This window comes from Hoplias malabaricus, chromosome 13, assembly GCF_029633855.1.
Source record: "Hoplias malabaricus isolate fHopMal1 chromosome 13, fHopMal1.hap1, whole genome shotgun sequence".
Lineage (NCBI taxonomy): Eukaryota > Metazoa > Chordata > Actinopteri > Characiformes > Erythrinidae > Hoplias > Hoplias malabaricus.
This window is the reverse complement of record NC_089812.1, coordinates 21,634,849-21,657,738: the sequence shown is the minus strand read 5'-3', so window position 1 is coordinate 21,657,738 and position 22,890 is coordinate 21,634,849. Positions and strand designations below refer to the sequence as shown.

At 42.9% G+C, this 22,890-nt stretch overlaps 1 protein-coding gene across 1 annotated transcript in view; it reads right to left on the bottom strand.

The window, feature by feature from the left end:
• Window positions 1-22,890, bottom strand: part of lrrc4ba (leucine rich repeat containing 4Ba) — a 64,268-nt gene that overhangs the window by 30,285 nt on the left and 11,093 nt on the right. Inside the window, exon 2 of the mRNA XM_066642493.1 lies at window positions 4,257-4,356. The gene's annotated coding sequence lies outside the window, so the exon portion shown is untranslated. The remainder of the gene's footprint in view (window positions 1-4,256; window positions 4,357-22,890) is intronic.

Below are 22,890 nucleotides of genomic sequence, written 5' to 3'. Positions count from 1 at the left end.
CAATATCACACATTCACTCAGTCACTCTCACACCTGTGGACAATATCACACATTCACTCAGTCACACTCACACCTGGGGGCAATATCACATTCACTCAGTCACACTCACACCTGTGGACAATATCACACATTCACTCAGTCACTCTCACACCTGTGGACAATATCACACATTCATTCAGTTACTCTCACACCTGTGGAATATCACATTCACTCAGTCACTCTCACACTTGTGGACAATATCACACATTCACTCAGTCACTCTCACACCCGTGGACAATATCACATTAATTTAGTCACTCTCACACCTGTGGAATATCACATTCACTCAGTCACTCTCTCACCTGTGGACAATATCACATTCATTCAGTCACTCTCACACCTGTGGACAATATCATATTCAATTAGTCATTCTCACACCTGTGGACAATATCACATTCATTCAGTCATTCTCACACCTGTGGAATATCACACATTCACTCTCACACCTGTGGACAATATCACACATTCACTCAGTAGCCATGCTGTTAGCATGCTAATCGGGGAGCTATACGCTTCCAGCACTTGTTAGCTACATTAGGTTTGTAGCTCCAGATGCAAACTTCACACACCCAGCAAGCCTTGGATTGAGGGCTGAAATGCTGGGGTTTATTCACTGAACTACTGCCTTAATCAGGACATTGTGGCTCTTTTACTGAGGCATGTAAACTATCACAGCAGCACAGAGGCACCACGGCGGCTGCCAAACCCTCTCAGCAACCCTGCTCCCAGCTATTTTTGAGAGAACTTACCTCAGCAATTCTTTCTCCCTCTACCACCCTCCCTCCCTCGCGATCTCCAGCTCCTGTGTTCTCTTTAGTGTGTGCACTGCAGGCTAATATTCTCAGGCTAGTTTTGCTACACCACTGTGAGTGTGTGTGTGCTCAACATTTTCTGTATTTTGCTGTTGTAGCTGTGTTGCAGGTGTGTGTATTTGTCATCTGCTGTGTGTGCTATAAATATACAATTTGTGCAACAAAGTGTGTCATGGAAAAGTCTCAAAAACTGCCTCAGAGTGCTGGCACTTTATTGGAAACACCCCATTTTCTGCCACTGGCCAAATCCCTTTGTTATTCAGTCCCTGGATAGCAAAGAATGTTTGGGTTAAGGCTCATTTATACTCCCTCTGTGTACAGAAATACTTCACATACTTCCTTGTTTCAGCTCCGTTGACATGGTTACACATCCAGTGGTTACACATTCGTTGACATGGTTACACACCATCCCAGGTTCTGACCAAATGACCAGTGTTGACCAGATACGAACCATGGAGCCTTCAACTTTGAACATCAGCTGATCAACAGTTTTGAGTTTGTGTTTGACTTGTAAAAGTTGGCTTGAAATGTCTGCTGCATTTCTTCAGTAGCAGCAGTAAGGTTCATTAGCGCAGAAGGGCTAAGCAGAGGGTGGATGACTGTACATTAAGTGACCAGTGGGACTGCGTCCGTGCATATATGCGTGTGTCCGGCTGTCTGTCTGTGTGTGTTTGGTCCGGACTCTGCCTGTGAGTGACGCAGTGGTTAATGCACAGGTCAGTAAACATTCGCTCTGACAAACACGATAAGCAAGAGCAATGCAACACACTCGCAATCGCGCTGATCCCTGTCGCTATGGAAACAGCGGCACATACTGACTGATGGACGTCTCCAAGGAAACCTGTCACCGTGGAGATGGACGCAGTGTTTCTCGGTGTGGTGCCATCTATATCTGCGCAGGGGAGCGAGGTGTGTGTGTGTGTGTGGAACAGAAGGGTTGCAGGGAGGCCACTGTTCATCTGACAGCCTCTCTCACACATACCTGTCTGTTTCTTTCTCTCTCTCTCTCTCCATCACTCTCTCCCTCACACACACATTTCCACAATTAGCAGCATCTGACACATCGTTTGAAATCCAGAATATTCAAACCCACAGAATCTAACCAGGTCTAGGTCAGAACCTGGATGGGAGACCTCTAGGGAAGCCTGAGTGTCTACTCAGGGTGGTATGGTATGAACCAACAGGTGACGCCCTCCAGGTGGTCTGTATGGATCCCAATGCCTTAGGAACTATAGCAAAGTAACTGAATAAATAACTGAAAAGTGAGCTTAATTTCCAGCTTCATATTTGAATTTTCATTTCCACCTTAACAGTAAAGTATTGCGCTGCTTTGACCCACTGAGACCACTGTGACTGACCACTCTGGGCACTGCGCTGACTTCCCTCTCACACCAAAACCAACATGACAACAACAAACATGTCTAGCTGTTACTAGTCGAGGCTGATGTTATCTTCCTTATCGATTTTGTTTCCCCTTCCACCTTAAATGTCATTTTAAGAAGCAGATGTTGGCTTCTTATTCTCAGTTATCGTATTCAAACCTTGATTTCCACCTTAAGGCATGTAGTGTTGCTCTCACACAGCTCCAGGGTCAAGGTGGTTCTCGCATTTGGTGTGTTCTCCCTGTTTCCGTGTGGGTTTCCTCCGGGTGTCCAGTTTTCTCCCACGCTCCAAAAACACACGTTGGTAGGTGGAATGGAGACTCAAGTGTCCGTAGGTGTGAGTGAATGTGTGAGTGTGTGTCGCTCGGTGAAGGACTGACACCCCCTCCAGGATGTGTCCCCGCCTTCCACCCAGTGATTCAGGGTAGGCTCCAGACCCTCTGCGACCCTGAACTAGATAAGGGCTACAGACAATGAATGAATGAAGTTTCTCTTCTCACTTATTTTTTCGTTAAAAATTCACAAAACACAGATTTTACACCAGTTATTTCTTACTTTTTTGTAACAAACTCAGAAAAAAGGAAACACAGTGGGAGTGGAGGAATAAAGTGTACTGTCTGGGTATTTCCCTGACGTCTGCTTAAATCTGCTCCTGTGGTCACTTCTGTCCTCCCGATTGTCCCCATCTTCAGAAAACAGACTCAGCCACACCCTCTTGACTCCTCGCTTCCTAACAGCTGGCGTGTGGCGAGGGGACTGGAGTGGATCGGCTCCCGGAGCATCGTCCGTGTGGGGGCTGCACATTGGTGGGGGTTGAGGCAACTCCCTAAGGTCCCAAAGAGTGGAAAGTGCTTCCGTGGTCTAGAAAAGCACTGCAGAAGTGTATCATTCATTCATTCACTCATTCACACAAGAGCCACATGTCTCCAAATGTGCACCGCCAGCACCTCGCTGTCTCTGCCAGGAGTGAGCCAGATGTCACCACTTTGCTGCAGTAACAGCTTCTGCTCCTCTAGGAGCGCTTTACACTACATTTATGAACACTGCTGTGAGGATTTGATTGCTTTCGCCCTCAAGAACATGAATGAAGTCAGATACCGATGCTTTATAGCGTTCTAGCTCACAATTGGCACTGGACACTGTGACTTGGACAACGGGGCTTTGAGCAATGTTGTGTAAAGCTTGTCCAACCTAGCAACAGTTGCTATGAAAGAAAACCTAGACAAAGGGCAGGTCAGTTCAGTTCAGGAAGATGCCCACTTCTTTCTCTCTGTCTCTCCCTCCGTTTCTCTGTTCATCTCCACTGCTCACCATCGCTTCCTGTGTTTCTCATCTCTCTCTCTACCTCCTTCTCTACCTTTCTCATCTTCACTTCTCTCATCTGTCTCTCCCTCTCATAGTCTCTTCTGTATCTCTTTATGTCTCATCATTCATCTCCATTTATATCCTCCTTGTCTTCTCTATCCCTCTATTGTCTCATCTACCTCCATCTCTCTCCCTCTTTCTCATCTCCACTCCTCTGTCTTCCTTGTCTCCATCTTTCCCCTCTCCATTTGTGTCCTCTCTCTCTTTCTCATTGTCTCTTCCTCTCTCATCTCCATCTCATCTCCACTTCTCCCTCTCTTGTTGCCTCCTCTCTGCCCTTGTCTCAACTTCTCACTACCTCTCCCTCGGCTAGTCCCATTCTCACACGCTCCATCTCCCTTCCTTCCCATTGTCTCTTCCTCTCTTACACTCACGTGTCTCCTCTGACTTTTAACCACCACAATCTCTTACTTTCTCTCACACGCTCTCTTTTCTCTCCTCTCCATCTCTCCTTCAAGTTCCTCTTCTCTATTATCCACCCCCTCTTTCTCTCCTCTCCCTCTCATGTTCTCCAACTCTTTGGTTTTCTCTCTATATACCTTTGTTCATCTCCTTAGCCTCCCCCCCTCTCTCTCTCGCTCTCCCACGCTGTGTGAAATGGAAGATGGGAGCGCACTCTCTGAGACCCTGGTTGCCGTAGTAACTGCCTCACACTCACCATCTTGCTTGTGGTCGGGGACCAGGGGCTCGGTGCAGTCCATAACCCAGAGGAGCGGCTTCGGGAGGCTGTCTCCATGGGGAGAGGCTGGGGACTGGGCCTACGGGGGTGTGAGAGAGAGAGAGAGAGAGAGAGAGAGAGAGAGAGAGAGAGAGAGAGAGAGAGGACAAGGTCAATCAAATAATTAACGAACAGAGCGGATAATGAAATAAATAAACTGCCGTGACTAAGCTCAGCCTCAGAAGACACCCGGAAGCACCCAAAGGAGTGGGGGGAGAGAGAGAGGGAACGAGAAGCGGAAAAAGAATAAAGTGCGGGATGGCAAGATGAAGACAGGGAAATGGGAGATAGAGGAGAGACAGAGGAGATAGAACACACATATTGAGAGAGAGAGAGAGCAGTGACAGATGAAGGGTGGAAGACATGGGATAATAAAAGAGAAATGGGTGAGAGAAAGAAAATTGGAGAGAACACAGGGGAGGACACATTGAGAAAGAGAAAAGGCGAGAGGGAAAACAGAGAGAGAGAGAGAGAGAGAGATAAATAAATAAATGAGTGGGTGAGTGAATAAAAGCCAGCGTGTTCTCATGATGGCACTCAGCATAATCATTCTAACCACGGAGCACAGCCTCTGATTTATCGCACTAATAACCCTGACGTCACACACTCAGACCAAGTGTCTCTCGTCCTCTCTCTCTCTTCTATCCTTTCTGTGCCCATCTCTATTTCTTGCTCCCACTTTCTAACACTTCCTTAATATTCACATTCCTACTTTGGGTTCCTAATCTCTCCCTCTCCCTCTGCACCTCTCTCTCTCTCTCTGTCTCTCTCTCTCTCTGCCTCATCTTTATTTCTAGTGATTTTCTTTTTTCTTCTTTCCCTCATCATCTCTCCATCATTCCATCTTCCAATCTCTTCACCTTTCTCTATTTCACCCCTCAATTTATTTCCATTCTCTCCCTTTCCGTCCTCTAATTTTCTCCTCCCTCCATCTTCCCCTCTTTCTTTTTATCATTCTTTTTTCCTCACATTTTTCATCTTGGCTTTTTCATCATTAATTCTCACTATTAATCCCCGTCTTTGTTTCTCAATCTCTTTTACTGTGACTCTCTCGCTCTTCTCTTATCTAAATCTTCCGGTCTTTCCTCCTCTCTCTCCTCTCTTTAATCCCAATCTTCAATCTCTCTCCCTCACTCCACTGATTCCCATGTTGTTCTCTATCAATCTCTTTCTCTCTCCTTCTACTCTCCTCTGGTTCTCTCCATCACTCTCCTCCCTCCCTCCCTCCACTTGTTCCCAGTTCTCTCCCACTCCTTCTGCAGTTATCTCCATCACTTTTTTCCTCCCTCCCTCCACTCCTTCCCCAGTTCTCTCCATCACTCAGACCTATATACAGTGTACCACCCTGATGCTTCTGAGCTCCAGTCCCTGTATCTCTCCACTTTCTGCCCCAGAGGACGTGATTAAAACAAGTCACCAACTCCTCACACACACACACACTGCACTTCAGCAGAGATCTGTTCTCTCGCTGGCAGCAGTCGTATACATCCCACGCACAGAAACACGTTTCAGAAGAGTGGTCACACGGCCAGAGCCACAGAGAAACCGGATTATATTTAACCAGACCATCATCATTTATCACCACCATCATCATCATCATCATCATCATCACCTTCATCATCACCACCATCACCTTCATTACAACTACCACCAGCATCACCGTCATCATCCTCATCATCACCACCTTCATTACAACTACCACCAGCATCACCTTCATCATCACCACCATCACCACCTTCATTACAACTATCACCACAATCATCATCATCACCTTCGTCATCATCACCAACTTCATTACAACTACCATCATCACCACCACCACCTTCATTACAACTACCACCACAATCATCACCACAACCACCTTCGTCATCATCACCAACTTCATTACAACTACCATCATCACCACCACCACCTTCATTACAACTACCATCACAATCATCACCACCACCACCTTCATCATCATCACCAACTTCATTACAACTACCATTACAATCATCATCACCACCACCACCACCTTCATTACAACTACCATCACAATCACCACCACCACCACCTTCATCATCATCACCAACTTCATTACAACTACCATTACAATCATCATCACCACCACCACCTTCATTACAACTACCACCACAATCATCACCACAACCACCTTCGTCATCATCACCAACTTCATTACAACTACCATCATCACCACCACCACCTTCATTACAACTACCATCACAATCATCACCACCACCACCTTCATCATCATCACCAACTTCATTACAACTACCATTACAATCATCATCACCACCACCACCACCTTCATTACAACTACCATCACAATCACCACCACCACCACCTTCATCATCATCACCAACTTCATTACAACTACCATTACAATCATCATCACCACCACCACCTTCATTACAACTACCATCACAATCACCACCACCATCACCTTCATCATCTTCATTACAACTGCCATTATCACCCTCATCACCTTCATCATCATCACCTTCATTACAACTATCATCACCTTCACCACCACAATATTCATCATCACACTATCATCATCATCACCACCACCATCTTCACAGCCACAACTATCATCACCTTCATCACAACTATCTTCTTCATCACACCATCATCATCAACTTCATCTTCATCATCACCACCATCACCATACAATCATCAACATTGTATAATATCACCATCAGAGCATCAATACTGTCATCACCTCCAGGATCATTACGATCACCAAAATCATACAGAGGCACATAACTATCATCAGTAACATCATAATAACCATCACCAGCTCCGTTATCACCATCATCATCATCATCAGTGTCAACACACCACCAGCTACATCATCACTGTCACAAGTATCATCAACATCAACGCCTCCCAAATCATCATTACTGTCACAAAATCAGTGCCACCACCAACATCATCATCGTTGTCATCATCATAGTACAGCCAATGCCTCTGTAATCCAATCAGACTCTTTGGTCTCGACAGGTAGTTATTATTATATGCAGCAGAAAGTAAACATTAAGAAACAAATTTTTGAAAAAACAACAAATATTCCAAGCCTGTAAAATGGTACAAAAACACTTTCTCCTTCCTTCCACAGCTGCTCCCATTAATCACAGGATACAATATGAAAGCTTTAAGACATACACACGCACACACACTACACTCATGGTCTAAAAGCAGTTCAAATAGGAAAAGCCCCTTTTCCTCCTTCCAGATTTCTGTCTGAGGCAGACTAAGCTCTCTCTCCCTCTCACCTCTGTCTCTCTCGCTCTCTCTGACCTGAATCAAAGCGCTCGGAGCTACTGGAGTTGAGTGCAGGAGGAGGAGAGCCATATCTCCAGCTCACGGAGGTCAGTGGAGCCTGACTGCTCTCATTACACAGCAGCCTCTCCCTAGCACAGCGTCCAAACCAAAGGCTGAGCGTCTCCATTACCCCGAGTCATCGTTACTCACACATCGCCGAGTACAGGCCGGCGTCTGTTTACACGGCCAACGACGACTTGACCGCGTCCATTACCCCACATATAACCACCACACACAGCCTGGACGTGTTAGCTCATTAGCATGGCCTAACCACAGATCTCACAGCGTTACACAGGCCACACAACACATCGAGGCGCATTTTAATTGATACTGTTTTTATAGCGAGTCCTGGCCCTCAATCCACCAAGACGTAACTGCTGTCTGAAGTTTGCTATTTTAGTTTTGCACTGGAGCTAATTTGGCTAGTTCCTAATGAAAGTTTATGTTCACCAATTAGCATCAAAACTGTCTTCATCTTGAGTTGTTTATTAATAATTATTAATTGAGTTGATTATTAATAATTATTAATTGAGTTGTTTATTAATCCCTGACAGATTTGCTCAATTTGTTTATAACAAGACTACAAACATGGGCTGAATTATGTCAGTAATTTTTACATTATTAGGGATAAATAATTCTGACTGTGGCTCAGATTTACTGTTTTTCACTTAGCCTTAAGCTTTCCCCTGGAGCTACACAGCTAATGTCGCTAAGAGGTAATGGAAGCTTATGTATAACAACTAGAAACTACACAAACTGTGTTCCTTAAATCACACCGGCCTCTAACTAGGCTTGTGCAATCTTGACTTTTCCCTCATCGCAGTTTAACATAAAAAAATAATTTAGGCCATACACTAGCATAGCTTTTACTTTAGCAGTTCACTGTCTCGCTCATGCACACGCACACGCACACACACACACACACCACTGATTCCTAACCCCATCATAGCTCATGAAAATGTGCACCCATCCAATGGAACCCGAGGAACAAACAAACCAATATGTCCAAAAAACGTTTATCTGAAAATGCTACAGAGCCTGAGTAAATGTCACTAGATATCACAACAGTGTAAAAAGATATAACTATTGTTATTGCTAATTACAAGTATTAGTTATACAAACATATGTGTGACTTTTGTTTCAGACAATTTAAAAAGAACACAATTAATTATTTTGACTACAGTTTCAGAATTACTGTGGTGTGAAGGGGCCACTGTTGGCCACTAGTGTTTTACACAGCGTTTTCTGGGCGGACCACTGGTGATTAAACAGAATTTTAGACAAAATGCCACATTTGAGCACTTTTCCATTCACAACCCAATTTACATTTTTTCCCTTCATTAGGTTCTTTTCTTTAATAAATAGATTTACTTTTTTTTTTTTTATTTTAATCCAGCACAGTGTCTTTATTTTTATCATAATCATTTTATATCAGACTCATACTCATTATTATATCTCTCAGAGATGTTGGTAATATTTGTATTAGTTTGTTTTCCAGAATAAAAGTCTCTGTGAGTGTAAAATCTGTTTGAGGAGATTAAACATGAGTTCTATCCTGTACAGGACAGTGATCTACAATGTCCAGTTGCTACACAGCTCCAAGCTTCATACATGACGTCTAAACAATGTGTATTAAATATAACACCCATTAAAACATTTTAAAAATATTGTTTAAACTTTATTTATTGTCGAGCACAGAGTAAACACATATATTCAGTAATAAACAACCCCCACCCCAATGTATTTATAAGTTTCTAATTTGTTTCTAAGGTCTAAACTTAATAAAATTATTTAACATAGCAGTATCTATTGTGTTGTAAATTCTACAAATCTCTGGGAGTGACGCCCACCCACATCCCCCTCCTGTGAGTCTGAGCACAGATTCGCAAAAGAATAGAGAAGCCCTTAGGCCTGCAGTTAGAGTTCATGAGTTCCTTTCCTTAGCTCCGAGCTCCAGTACAAAACCTCAGACGCAGGCGTCAGACAACAAACATGTCTCGGCTCATCGAGAGCTTCTGAGACATAGTGGACAATTGTATGAATTACATCACGTTAACAACAACATATACACTTCAGTCGTGATGTGTCCATGGGGCGGTTAGTGTGCTTTTGCCAATACGTGTAAGGATCATGGCTCCAGCGGCCTTTTGTTCAAGCCCTAGTTGAAACATGGAGCTCTAAACTTAGCTTCATCACCCGGAGTCACGCTTACTCACGCCTGGCTGAGCTCAATCCCGCTCCTTCTTCCTCAGCTTCGGCTTCATCTGCTATATGACCCGGACATCTTCCCTGCTTTTACCTCACACACTCTCTCTCACACACACACACACACACACACAGCGCAGAACAAAAAGACAGACGAACAACCACTGCGACTCAGGTTTACTCAAACCCCAGTCACAAAAACACAACTGGAACATCTCAAAGAAATCTAGTGGGGTTCCTTTGAAGTATGAACACAAACCAGACCAACACCGACTGAAACAACATCCCTGCAGCTTTGGTTTGTTGTTGTTTTTTTTTTTAATTTACCTGAATTTCACCTCTATTTTATTCACTGCCAAATCCACCTTAAGCCAAGTCTCACTCAGTGATGTGGAGGGTAAAGTCTAGAGTTTGCTTCCACAGAGAAATGAACTGCTTCTTTTCAAACTGCTGCTGACACTGTACAACAGGAGCTCAACACGCTTGGAGGAGAACACTTAATAGCTTAATAGTTCTGTTAACGTTAACAAACAGACGCCTATATTAGCATTGTGCTGTATTTTGCATTTGCCCACATTCTGTACGACCACATATTAGTTATATACTGTATTAGTTTGGCACCTTTCATCTTTTCTACAGGCAGTAACACACCAAAGGCTGTGTGTTACAGTGATGTTGCTCCATCTTTTATTGAAGTCATGTGGAAACGTACAGGTTCTTTGACATTCTGCTTTTCAGCTAAAACAAGCTCAGAACAAACAACAGCGTGGTTCCAAAGTTGAGACAATTTCCCCAGTTACTGCCAGCAAATACACCTCAGAGGAAAATTAAATTGCTCATAGGTTGCTCTGTAATGCCTCAGGAGACATAATGATGATTCTCCTAAAATTCTCCTGGAATGAGACAAAAGGGAGACATGAGACACAAGAAATAAAAGGAGAGAGCAAGGATTAGTGAGGTTATAGATATCTCCACTTATGGTGCTTTTTCACCACATGGGTCCAGCTCTAATCGGCTCGACTCGGCACGGCTCGGCTCGCTTAAAGCTTGTTGCTTTTCCACTAGCACAGCTCCCCCGAGAAATGGAGCCAGTGATGTCACAATACCTAGCCTCTAACAGAAATCATGGGCTTTGAAAACCACAACGATGGCTGTAAAGTTAGGTGCTGTTTACTCATCGTGTATTCGCGTGCTGCTGTTGTTTTTTTGACTGAACACGGCTCCGCATCCTGTTCTCACAGATCAGTTTTACTTGTTGCACGTTCGGTTTTCATTGGAAATTTTCGCCGGCCACCGACCCAAGAAGCACATAAACCTCTTCAAAACACCTCGAGGTAAAGTTACATAAATATTGAGTATTGAGTAAAGTCTCAATACTAAGGCTACGTTCACACGGCAGGTAAAATTGACCAAAACCCATTTTTTCTGTTCACACTGTCTTTTTAAACATTTCTGACATTAATCTGTCCACACCACACTTCTAAAAAGGCCTGGCACAAAACAATAATGTCTCACACTTTCTGAGCTGAAATAGTTTTGAATGCAAGGCACTGAAGCACACTTGGGTTTCACCATGGCCCCACAATCACCTGCTTTGTATTTCCAAATGATTTTCTTTGTAAAGACTTAATTGAACATTAAAACAAACAGATTCCCAAAGTGAATTATTATCCCCAGGCTGGTTGTAGGAATAGGGGCAGAATAGGAGCGTGTGTTGCCCTGCGAAAGACTGGCGCCCCCTTTAGGGTGAGTTACCGTCTTGCAACCAGTGATTCTGGGTAGACTCTGGACCCACCGCGACCCTGAACTTGATAAGAGTTACAGACAATGAATGAATGAATGAAGGTCTCACCGATATGAAAGTTTGATTCTGAAACTGATAAAGGTTAATAACATGGTAATAATTCCGATACCCGATGATATCAGCTGATATTACAGGATAGGTTAAAGAAGTAGAAATGTCTGACAACTGTATCTCTGTAATATACTGATCTGGAAAAGCGCTTACAGACAATGAATGAATGAATGACTGTAGGAATGCCTTCACACAGACACTGCAAATATAAAATTAATACAGACATGTTGAGAAATGAGCTGTTTTTGTTAGAAATGTTAGAAATTTGTTAGAATGCCTAATAGCTAATGGGTTTGCTATAAATGACTATAAATGTGTGGCAGGAAAATAGATTGAGAGTTTTACAAGTTTTTCATCTCCCAGTATTTTTTTTCAGTATTTGTTTAGATAAACTTTCACAGGCATTTAACATTTCCCCAAACACTTTCAAATAAAAGAATAATATAAATAAATAAAAAAGGAAAGGCTTTGGATGACGAACATGGATCGCTCCTTAATGTTGTGGTCCAGTCTTCCCCTCAGCAGCATGAAAGAGTGGCCAGACGTATCACATTTACTGTTCACACCACCCCAAAAACACCATATTTGTGACATACGAATAAAAGTGTAGGATTTGGGTCACTTTTCCTCACTGTGTGAGCGTAGTCCATGTGAACCAGGACGAAAATACAACAACAGAAAATTTACTGCTTTATTCTGGACCGAGGGAACCTTACAACAAGTAAAAACACACCATAAAGCACCAGGACCCGCCCACCTTTCACTGCATACATAAGTCAAACAGCTTAATCACTACTGTAGTGAAGTGGTATCACTAATGTGAAGTTTGTACAGCAGCACCACACACTTGCCTCAAAACCCTGTCGGGTGTTAGAGAGGCACCCTGGTCAAAAGGAAAAGCTTAACCCTTGGTTACATCTGCGGTAAACATGCCTACTCACCTCCTACAACAGAGCTGCTATAATCTCTAGAGTGAGAGTTTCCAGCTTGAAGACTAGGAAACCCCCTTCTGATGATGCAGCTAGAAGGTGGGCTGTTTTAAAGGAATCGAACTGCTTTAGGGTCAACACATGAAGAGGCGAAAGCCAGATAATAAAAGATCCTGCTTGGAAGTTGAAAATCACCTGTATTTATTAGCCTTGACCATGGAGAGGTCTCCCATTGCTTGTACGATGTGTTTTGTAATGCATGCTGGGTATTGTAGTAAAAGAACACTTATGAGTGAAAATAAAAACAGGTACAAAACCAAGGGTCAAATTAATGAGGCTGCATCACAGGGTATTATAATATGTGGTTCCTGGCCGTGTATGTCGCACTCTGTATATCTATAATGATGGACAAACCACTGTCCCGCAGCTGCAAGCAGCAGTAGCTGTATAGAAGTCTGAATTTTGTTTGTATTTGTTGTTAACAGTAGGTCATTCACTGTCCACATTATATAGTATGAGTGTGTGAAACCGTCCATTGTTGTGAACGTGTGACCGATCGGGTGAGTGTGTGAAACCGTCCATTGTTGTGTCCAACTTGACACTGATGGGGTGAGTGGGTAAAAATTTACACACGTGTGAGACTGTTTGAAACTGGCCACAGGTGTGTGTGTGTGACTGGGTGGGTATGTGAAATTCCACAGGTGTGTGTCACAGCGTGAGTGTGTGAGACACTGGTTGAGTGTAGGGCCGGACGATACGGTGAAAATTTATATTACAATATGTTTCTTAATTTCGGTCAATACAATATAATTCCGACAGCGATATGAACAGTATAAAAGCCACAGAAAAACTGCCAAGAAACAACAAGAAATATGACTTCACCGTCAAACATAAACATACTGGCTTTTTCAATATTAATGTTAAAGTAAGTTTTAAAAATAACTGATGGCAGTGTCTTGTAATTAACATCAGTCAGTGACAGATGATGTAAATAATGTATATTGAAATATTGAAAATATGTTTAAAAATCATATAGTTGTTATTGAAACAATGTATATTGTAATATATATCAAGCCCTGTGAAGGACTGGCGCCCCCTCCAGGGTGTATTCCTGAATGAATCACACACACATGCTGTTCATTAACTTATCCTTTTCCAGCAGTGAGACAGTTACTGGACACTAATTCCCCTTTAAGTTTCATTACCAACTTTCCTGGTCCCATCTGCCACTTGTAATCACACCATCAACATCAGCTTCATCTTCATCACTCAGCGGTATCTGGGTGATCTCATATGATACATTTGCTGGTATTATGGCAATTATAAAATGTAGTATGATGTATTGAGGTCAGTAGAGGCTGTTAAAACCCCACGCAGGAGGTTAGCTAGTGGTGATATCTAGGTTAAAGCATAAGGTCACCATGCTCAACGTGAAACCGAGGGCTAGAGGGATAATTAGTCCCCTCCCACTGGGCTAAGGAGCAGTGGAACTGTGTTTTCTGGAGTGACGGAGCACCATCCAGTACATCTGCTATGAGCTGGAGTGGGGTTTGTGATCCAGAACTAATCATCCAACATCAGCACATGTCCTCACTAATGGGTTTGTGGCTGCTGACAAACCCTTACAGCAGTGTTCCCAAGCCTTTCTAGAAGAGGAGAGGAGAATGTATCCACTACTTCCCTTTAGTTCAGCAGAAATGGAAGAGAAAGTGTCTACAAACTTTCGGCCATGCAGGGTGTCTATCTCAAGCCGTCCATGTGAATCCAGGTCAGAGTTTAGCAGGACCGCTGAAAGACCACGCTGCAGAGAAGACGAGGCTTAGCAAAGTTACTAAACTAAAGTTCCAGGCTTAGTCAAATTCCCCCGAGAGCGATTCACTTAACCCTTAACACTGGCTAACCGTCTCCATAACCTCTTTACTGACACACGATTGAGTCCACGGCCATCCCTCGCTCCACTCTTCCCTCGCACATGACCAGAGCTCAGCCTGCTGCCGCCTTCCCCCAAGCCTCTTACACACACACACACACACGAGTTCATCTCCCAGCCCCAGTGGGCTTACACACACATACACCGCCGAGGGAGACACCAATCCCATGAACACTGGCTCTCTCAGGAAAACCTCCACACAAACTCCACTTTTGGCACGGGCGGTAAATCTCAGGCTGTGTCCCAAACTCTACCTGGCTATACGTTCTGCACTAAAGAGTGTGCTACAATTGGGATACTATTGGGAATTAAACATACTACACTGGAGCACACTACTATTGGTGGCGCACTATATATAGTACACTGGAAAGCACACTCCTATTGTTGCTAGGGATGCACCACATGAAAGTTTTTGGCCCAAACCGAACAAAATGGAATATTTGGACAAACACAGAATACCCAACATGATTTTTCACAGTGTATTTTACACCTTAAACGTCATTTTGTCTTGGTTTTGAAAGAAACAAATTACTTAACTATTATTTAAAAAGGTAGCACAATATGATTTAATATAAATGAGCAAAAATAATATTTGCCCCGCAGTAAAAGTAAAAAAAGGGCAGCGCGGGGGTGCAGCGGGTAGAATCACAGTCACAAAGCTCCGGCTCTGGGTGACTGTCTGTGAGGAGTGTGGTCAAAAAACTCACGTTGGTAGGTGTATTGGTGGCTCAAAGTTTCAATAGGTGTGTGTGTGTGTGTGTGTGTGGCCTGCAAAGGACTAGCGCCCCCTCCAGGGTGTGTTCCTTCCTTGCGCCCAGTGATTCCAGGTAGGCTCTGGACCCACTGCCCACCTGAACTGGATAAGGGTTACAGACAATGAATGAATGAAGGAAGGTCACATAAATACATTAGTAAAACATAATTTAACACGCCTCTCTGTATACCACTAACAAAAATGTCACAAGAAGTAACACACTATATATATATATATATATATATATATACACACACACAGATATTTTTTTAATTCCATGTGTTCCTTTGTAGTTTTATTGTATTCCCCAATCTTTTACACTGTAGAAAATAAAAAAAAACTATGAAAATGAGAAGATACACAAACTTTTGACTGGTGCTGTACATTCACAACATATGAAAATGGCCCAAAACAATGGAAACCCTCCCTGAGAACGTTTGATTGGTACTCTATGTATATATAAAAATATAATGTATATATATGTGTGTGTGTGTATGTGTGTGCGAGAAGCGATGTGCCTCGCTGTAACGCTTGTAAAACATGTTTACTCCTTCTGGAGCTACATTTGCCTCGAATGCTTAAAACAGAATAAAAGCTGGGAAACTTCAACCTGTTTGGGTTTGACTCGCTGTCGAAAAATAACACGTTAAAGTGGGTATTACCCTGGAGCTGTTGCAACCAGCCCTGAAGGTAAGGCTAAGGAGTAAAATTTCACTCTGGTTTCTGTCTACGGCCGAGAACTACAAAAACGTAACAGCGTCATTTAAAGCATCATTATTCGGAATACATTTTTCAGTCTTTTGAATTATTTGGCCACGCACTGAAAGTGTTTTTTTCTTTTTATTTTGCCTGAATAATTTCAGTTCCCCAATATTCGGTTCATCCCGATTGATTTTTCTAGGGTTAGGGTTAGGGAGTTAGTTATACCCTAAAACTAGTTACATCCTAAAAATCTAAGTGCTCTACTACTGGGGTATACTATACATAGCACACTACTAAGAACACTATTATTGGTGTCGTGTTATTTACATACAATGCTACTTGGTGCTCCACTATTGGCAGTAAAGGCACTACTACTGGTGGTGCAGTATATATACACTACACAATTGAGTAACTTCGGTGTTATATAATAGTACATTAATAAGTACACTATTGGCACTCTACATAGTACACTCCTGAGTGCTCCAATATTTGTGGCATACTACAGTAAGTATGACGTACACAAGCGTTGTACTAATTACATACCACAATACTGTACAATACTTGTATTACAATACATTCTACTCAAACTACTCAATTCTCTTGTTGATTTACACACCACACTACCGAGAATGCTACCCCTGATGAAGTAATACACACACACACATTATAGAGTGCTCTATTACTGATAGTATTAATATTATACTACAAAGTACACAGTTTAATAGTGTACTATTTCCACACTACACTACTGAGTGCACCACTGTTGGTTTACTGTAGCATTACTCATACCTGGGAGATTATTCTATATTTTTAAATAGGATATTATGAATCAATGTGCTTAATAAGGTATTTAAATCCATATGTTACTCATTACTCTTATTGTCTGCACTGAATCAGGCCACCAGCACACTCTCCAATCTCATACGCGTAAATATAAACGTTTTTGTAAGTTCTATGTTACGTTCACATTGACACGTCCCATCGCTCTCTCTCATGGCAGTCTGACCTGGGTCACAGTATCAGTTCAAATATCGCTAACCATTGCCATCGTTTACTAAGAGTTATTGAATAATTAAAAGAGGCGCCAGTGTTGAGGCGGTGTTCATTTTTTCCCTGAAGCTCCTGCGCGAGGGAGCTCAATCAAAGCAGTCAGTGCTAATTAAGTGGGGAGTCCAGCATCAGCAGGACGGACGGGTCAGCGCATCAGTGCTGGTTGGGGCCGGATTATTGAGCTTGAAGACCTGCCAGAACCCACAAAACCGTTCAGCGCATCGGACCCACCTCTGCCGGCCCAGCCACTGATTTATGAGCCACCGTCGCCGTGACGACAGTGATGCTCGGCCTCAGATTCAGAGGAGGCCGTAGAGAGGAGCCCGTCCTCAACTACTGCACTCCATCACTTCTATTCTCCTCGTAGCAATAAGTCAACAGCAGCTGGGCTGCATCTCGAGGACAGTTCAGCGTCAGAGTCAGAAACACTATTTCAGAATTACACATGAAAATAATTTGTTTTTGTGAGTAAATATACTCCTCATTGACAGTAGATCAGTATATTACAGAGATACAGTCGTCAGACATTTCTACTTCTTTAACATATCAAGTAATAACAGCTGATATCATCGGGTATCCGAAGTATTGGCCTCTTATATAACCTTTATCAGTTTCAGGATCAAATTTTCATATCAATGAGACCTTCATTCATTCGTTGTCTGTAACCCGTATCCAGTTCAGGGCGGCAGTGGGTCCGGAGCCTACCCTGAATCACTGGGCGCAAGGCAGGAACACACCCTGGAGGGGGCGCCAGTCCTTCACAGGGCGACAAACATTCACACCTACGGACACTTCTGATTTTAGTACAAAGTTTATAAAATAAAATAAAATATTATAATAAAACAAAACTAATAGAACATAGATGCTATGCAGAGGCAGTGTAGCGAGCATGATGTCCAAATATCACTATTGTCATGATACTATTCAGCAATTTCCCTCTGGGATCAATAAAGACTTTCTGAACCTGAATACAGATTTCTTATTGTTTTTAAAATGATACAATATGGCACACCCCTAGATCACACGACTGTATCACATCCCAGTTTGGATTGAAGTTAATCAAACCACACTGACATGCTGCGACTGCTTCTAAACCCCAATCTGGGACAACAAATCCGAGTCTGTGTCTCTAGCACATGAAGCAATTTTTAACTTCAACCTCTGGAGTCTACCAGCACAGACTGATACACTGAGGTAAATCAGGTGAAATGGTCAGTTTCTACAGAGCTTAGACATCTACAGAGCCTAGACATCACCACAAACTGCGGTTCTGAAGCCTTTTATACCAGCTCGAGTCTGTAACCTTAGCCAAAGCAAAGGGAAAAACATGGGGCGGCTTTTAGAGCATAATTGTAAGCTTCATTAAGAATGGAAAAGGCCAGTCCTCTCTATTAAAATCAAAGTCTTTTCCTCATGCTGTAACGCAACTCTGGACCGAGAGCCACTTTAAGCCTCATCCTGAGTACAAGCTGTAATCCCCACCTCAAAGAGAGCGATCTCAAAGCTCCAGATTCAGGACGGCTGTATTTCAGTTCAAATCTGGACTCAGACGCATACAAAAGAGACCCACGCGACGGGCAGAGAGACGGTGGGAGAGACTCCTGCCTGCCTTTCTCCAGTCTCGTCCCAATCCTGGTAAAACACCTGATTTGTCTTCGGCACGGCTCTCTCCCTGTCAGAAGCATTTCTTCCACTGTCCTGCAGCTTCTCTCCTCAGCCGCTTTGCTTCAGTCATTTCACGCTTCACTGTGGGATCCTCAAAGCTGAAACCAGCTCGCCTTTTCTGTAAAAGCAAGCTACAAAAACAGCACAGACCTGTGCTCTAACAATAATCACAGTAACCCAGAGTGAATAAGACAAATTCAATCACGCCCTCTCTCTCTCACGCATCTAGAGTACTGTACGTTTACATCATTTCTACTCATTCCTAACATCCGTCAAGTATAAGCTATGACTGTTTATCTTTTTTCAGGAGATATTTCTGAAAAACATACAAATATAAAAAAAAGATACAGAGATCGTTGGACTCCTAACAACCACAAAACATTTGGTTCCTATCGCAACCACTGTAAACAAGTCAAAGCCTGTAAAATTTCTTATAATCAGCCACTTCTCATCAAACCTTTATGAAGGAATTTTCATCTCAAAGACTGAATTATGCAGAAATTTTAGTGGAATTCTCCATTAATTTCAGCTGTGTACAGGGCCTTTTACTGTAGATTACGTTTGGGCAGTATAAGAGTAATACTGTAAAATTCTGAATTTAAAACTTCATTCATTCATTCATTCATTATCTGTAACCGCTTATCCAGTTCAGGGTCGCAGTGGGTCCATTGAACGGAAGGCGGGAATACACCCTGGAGGGGGCGCCAGTCCTTCACAGGGCAACACAGACACACACACACATTCACTCACACACACCCCTACGGACACTTTTGAGTCACCAATCCACCTACCAACGTGTGTTTTTGGACTGTGGGAGGAAACCGGAGCACCCGGAGGAAACCCACGTAGACACAGGGAGAACACACCAACTCCTCACAGACAGTCACCCGGAGCAGGAATCGAACCCACAACCTCCAGGTCCCTGGAGCTGTGTGACTGCTGCACCACCGTGCCGCCCGAATTTAAAAATATGGATGAAAATTAAAATGTTTTTGGACTGTTTGGTTAGAACATGGCAAGAATCAGGTTGAGCGAGGGGGTGCTGTGGGAGCTCTCCGACTGGTGACATCAAGCTCCAGTAGCCGACTGTTTTTGTAAATGTACTCACTCCACTCACACTCCGAAGGCCCTTCAGCCAACTTTATGCTCACAGATATGAGGCTTTATTCTCTAATCGTGAGTGATTTGAGTCTCGTTTCATTGGAACACGGTCTGTATTGTCATCTTAGTTCACTTTTCTCTTAGTCTAGAGCCAGTGACTCTACGTCACATCAACATGTGGGCTGGTGTACGCCGAGTTCAATAGTGGCTACGCTGCTCAGAACTGTTTAAAGTTTGCCATCGCCCGTTCCACACACAACCCCAGACACAACCCTACCTGATTCGTAATGCTGTAAACTGTTAATATTTTGAGATTGTATGACGGTATGAAAAAAATGGGTACATACACTAGGTCCAAATGTGAAGAGTCATCAGGTTCAGTAACTAGATTTGGTCCCAATTGAATCTAAACTAACCAGGGGGGAAAGGGCACTCAGAATAATTTTTAAACATCTGTGACAGAAACACACCGCTGGTTTGTGTCTTTTTCTCCATCAGGCTTAGAAAGTCACTCCTGTCCGGAATGCTCTCGTATCCTGCAACTCTCAGCCTGTTCTGTCCCACGGGAGAGGGTATATTTTTCTCACTTTTTTGCCTCCTGTGGGATCTCTGAACATCCCGGGAGCTCTGCTGGACTCCCAACCAAATGTCGTGCTATATCACAGCAGTACAAAACTCACACAGCTGAAATTCAGACAGTCTTCGACACCAGAACTGAACCATAGACTGGAAATGAGCTTTTAATCAAAGCTGGGTCGGCTGATTGCTTCCACAACTGCTTTTCAAAGGCAGAAGTCAGTGGAAATAAACATAACACGGCAGCCCAAGCTGTTACAAGTGCCATAGTGGCCGTACAACACTCCACAATAAATGTTTCATGCACTTTACATGTTCTCAAGCATGCTATAGCACACAGCAGAAGAGCTGAGAAGCCAATCCTGAATCACATTTTCAACCCTAGTCCAAAGGATCTGGAGTAAACTTCTATAGGAGAAACAGATTTGAAATTATAAAAAAATTAAAAGAACACTAGGCAAGATTCAGCAGCTCCCCCTACAATTGCAGAATCTAATTCACTTTTGCAGCACTGTTCTGAGATCCAGAGAGTTGGAGGTTGTGGTTTACTACTCTCCTTTAAAAGTTACATAGTGCAGTGTCTGCTGTTCTGAGGCCAGAGTAGCAACGGCGGAGGCTCTGTTCTATTTTATCCTGGTAAACTAAAATTGAACAAAGGTTTACTCCACAAATGTAGTTCCACCAGAATGCTACTGAAGTTCAGTACGTTTGGAGGAGATTGCCAATTTTTTTTATTTATTACATTAGTTAATGGATATTTACAGGAAGGGGAGAAGGAGAGAGATATCATGGTTATAATTAGAACTATGCTAGCCATAAACAGAACGTTAACAAAGTTAATTTTATTTAGTTTAACCTATATTATTAGTTTAACATATAATTTAAAATTGTTCCCTAAATTACCAGGGCATTACTTATGACAATTGATACTGATAATACTCAAAGTTGCTAATATCAGCCAATCTTTGTATCACTCTGTCATTAGCGTATAATTACGTGGTGTGAGCTGGAGCAGGAAGCAGCTGGATGCGACCGACCCCATAGGGATTCAGGGTGAGAGAGAGATAGAGAGAGAAAGAGAGAGAGAGACTAAATCAGACAGAAGGCTGGCCGGTTGGCTGGCCGCAGGCTCCACAGCTGCCAATCAGCAATAATCTCCCGCAATGTTACCCACGATGTCATCAGCCACAGCTCAAACCATCTCCAAACACTAACCGCCGACTAGCAGCGCATTTCAGCATACAAACCTCCACACACATGAGCCTCCAGGGTCTCTCTCTCTCTCTCTCTCTCTCTCTCTCTGTGTGAAAACACTGAAGATACTGGATCTAATAACAATTAGCAAAACGTTCACATAGCTAGCACGCAGCAGCTAAACAACTCTAAACTAGCACACAACAATTCAACAATGAGCTAGCTTAATAAATATATATTACATTTCAGATTCCTTAGATTTGGGATCAGTTACCAAATGTAAACCTGAATGTTTCTCAAGTGTGACAAAGAATTTTTATTTATTTTTTTGTTAATAAACATTAAATTAGCTGTAGTTAAATCCAGCTACGGGTAGGCTAGCAAACTTTAGCACTAGCTCACCAGGAAGCTAGGGATTTGTAAAGGGGTGCAGACCATGTTCTCCCCCAGACCATCAGCCTAGGCAACACAGCGCCCAGGCAACAACAATCAGCTCAGAATTTAGTCTTCATATTTAATAAACTTTGTCTCTCATTTCTCTGTTTTCTCATTACTATTTCTCCCCTCTCTCTATTGTTTCTCTCCCTCTACCAGGCTTTTTAAATGCCTCTCTCTCTATACATCTCAATCTCTCATTTCTAATTCTCTCACTCCCTACCTTTCCATGTCTGCCATGGTTTCTCTCACTCGCTCATTATTTCGCATTTCTCTCTCTCTCTCTCTCTCTCTCTCTCTCTCTCTCTCTCACTCTCTCATATTTCTAATTTCCCCCTCTCTTTATCTCTCTCCCTACCTCTCCATCTTTGCATTAGTTTCTCTCCCTCCCTCACTATGTCACATTCTCCCTCCCTCTCTCCATTTTGGCTTCACAACTTCTCTGTTTCTTATCACTCATTCTATCTCACACCCCTTTTCTTATTTTCCATCTCTTTATTCACATTGTCCTCCCTCACCTATCCTCTCTCTTTCTCTTATGATGGAGAGAGGCCATATCAGTGTGTGTGTGTGAGTAAGTAAGAGGTGTGCAGTAGCCTTGATCATTTTTTAAAATGGTGATTGCTGTATACATTATTCTTTATTCATTCTACTTTATGCTCCACCTCAACTTCTCTAATCATCCACCTTTGTTTAACTGCAGAAAAGACTTGATCACAGGCTACACAAACCCAACTTTAGTAACTCATTAACCACAAACACCTCACTCACAACAGCACCCAGGAAGATCCAAACGGATATTTTTAATCCTGGCAAAAGAACGCTGGGGAAGTTGGAGTAGAAACACACTCCAC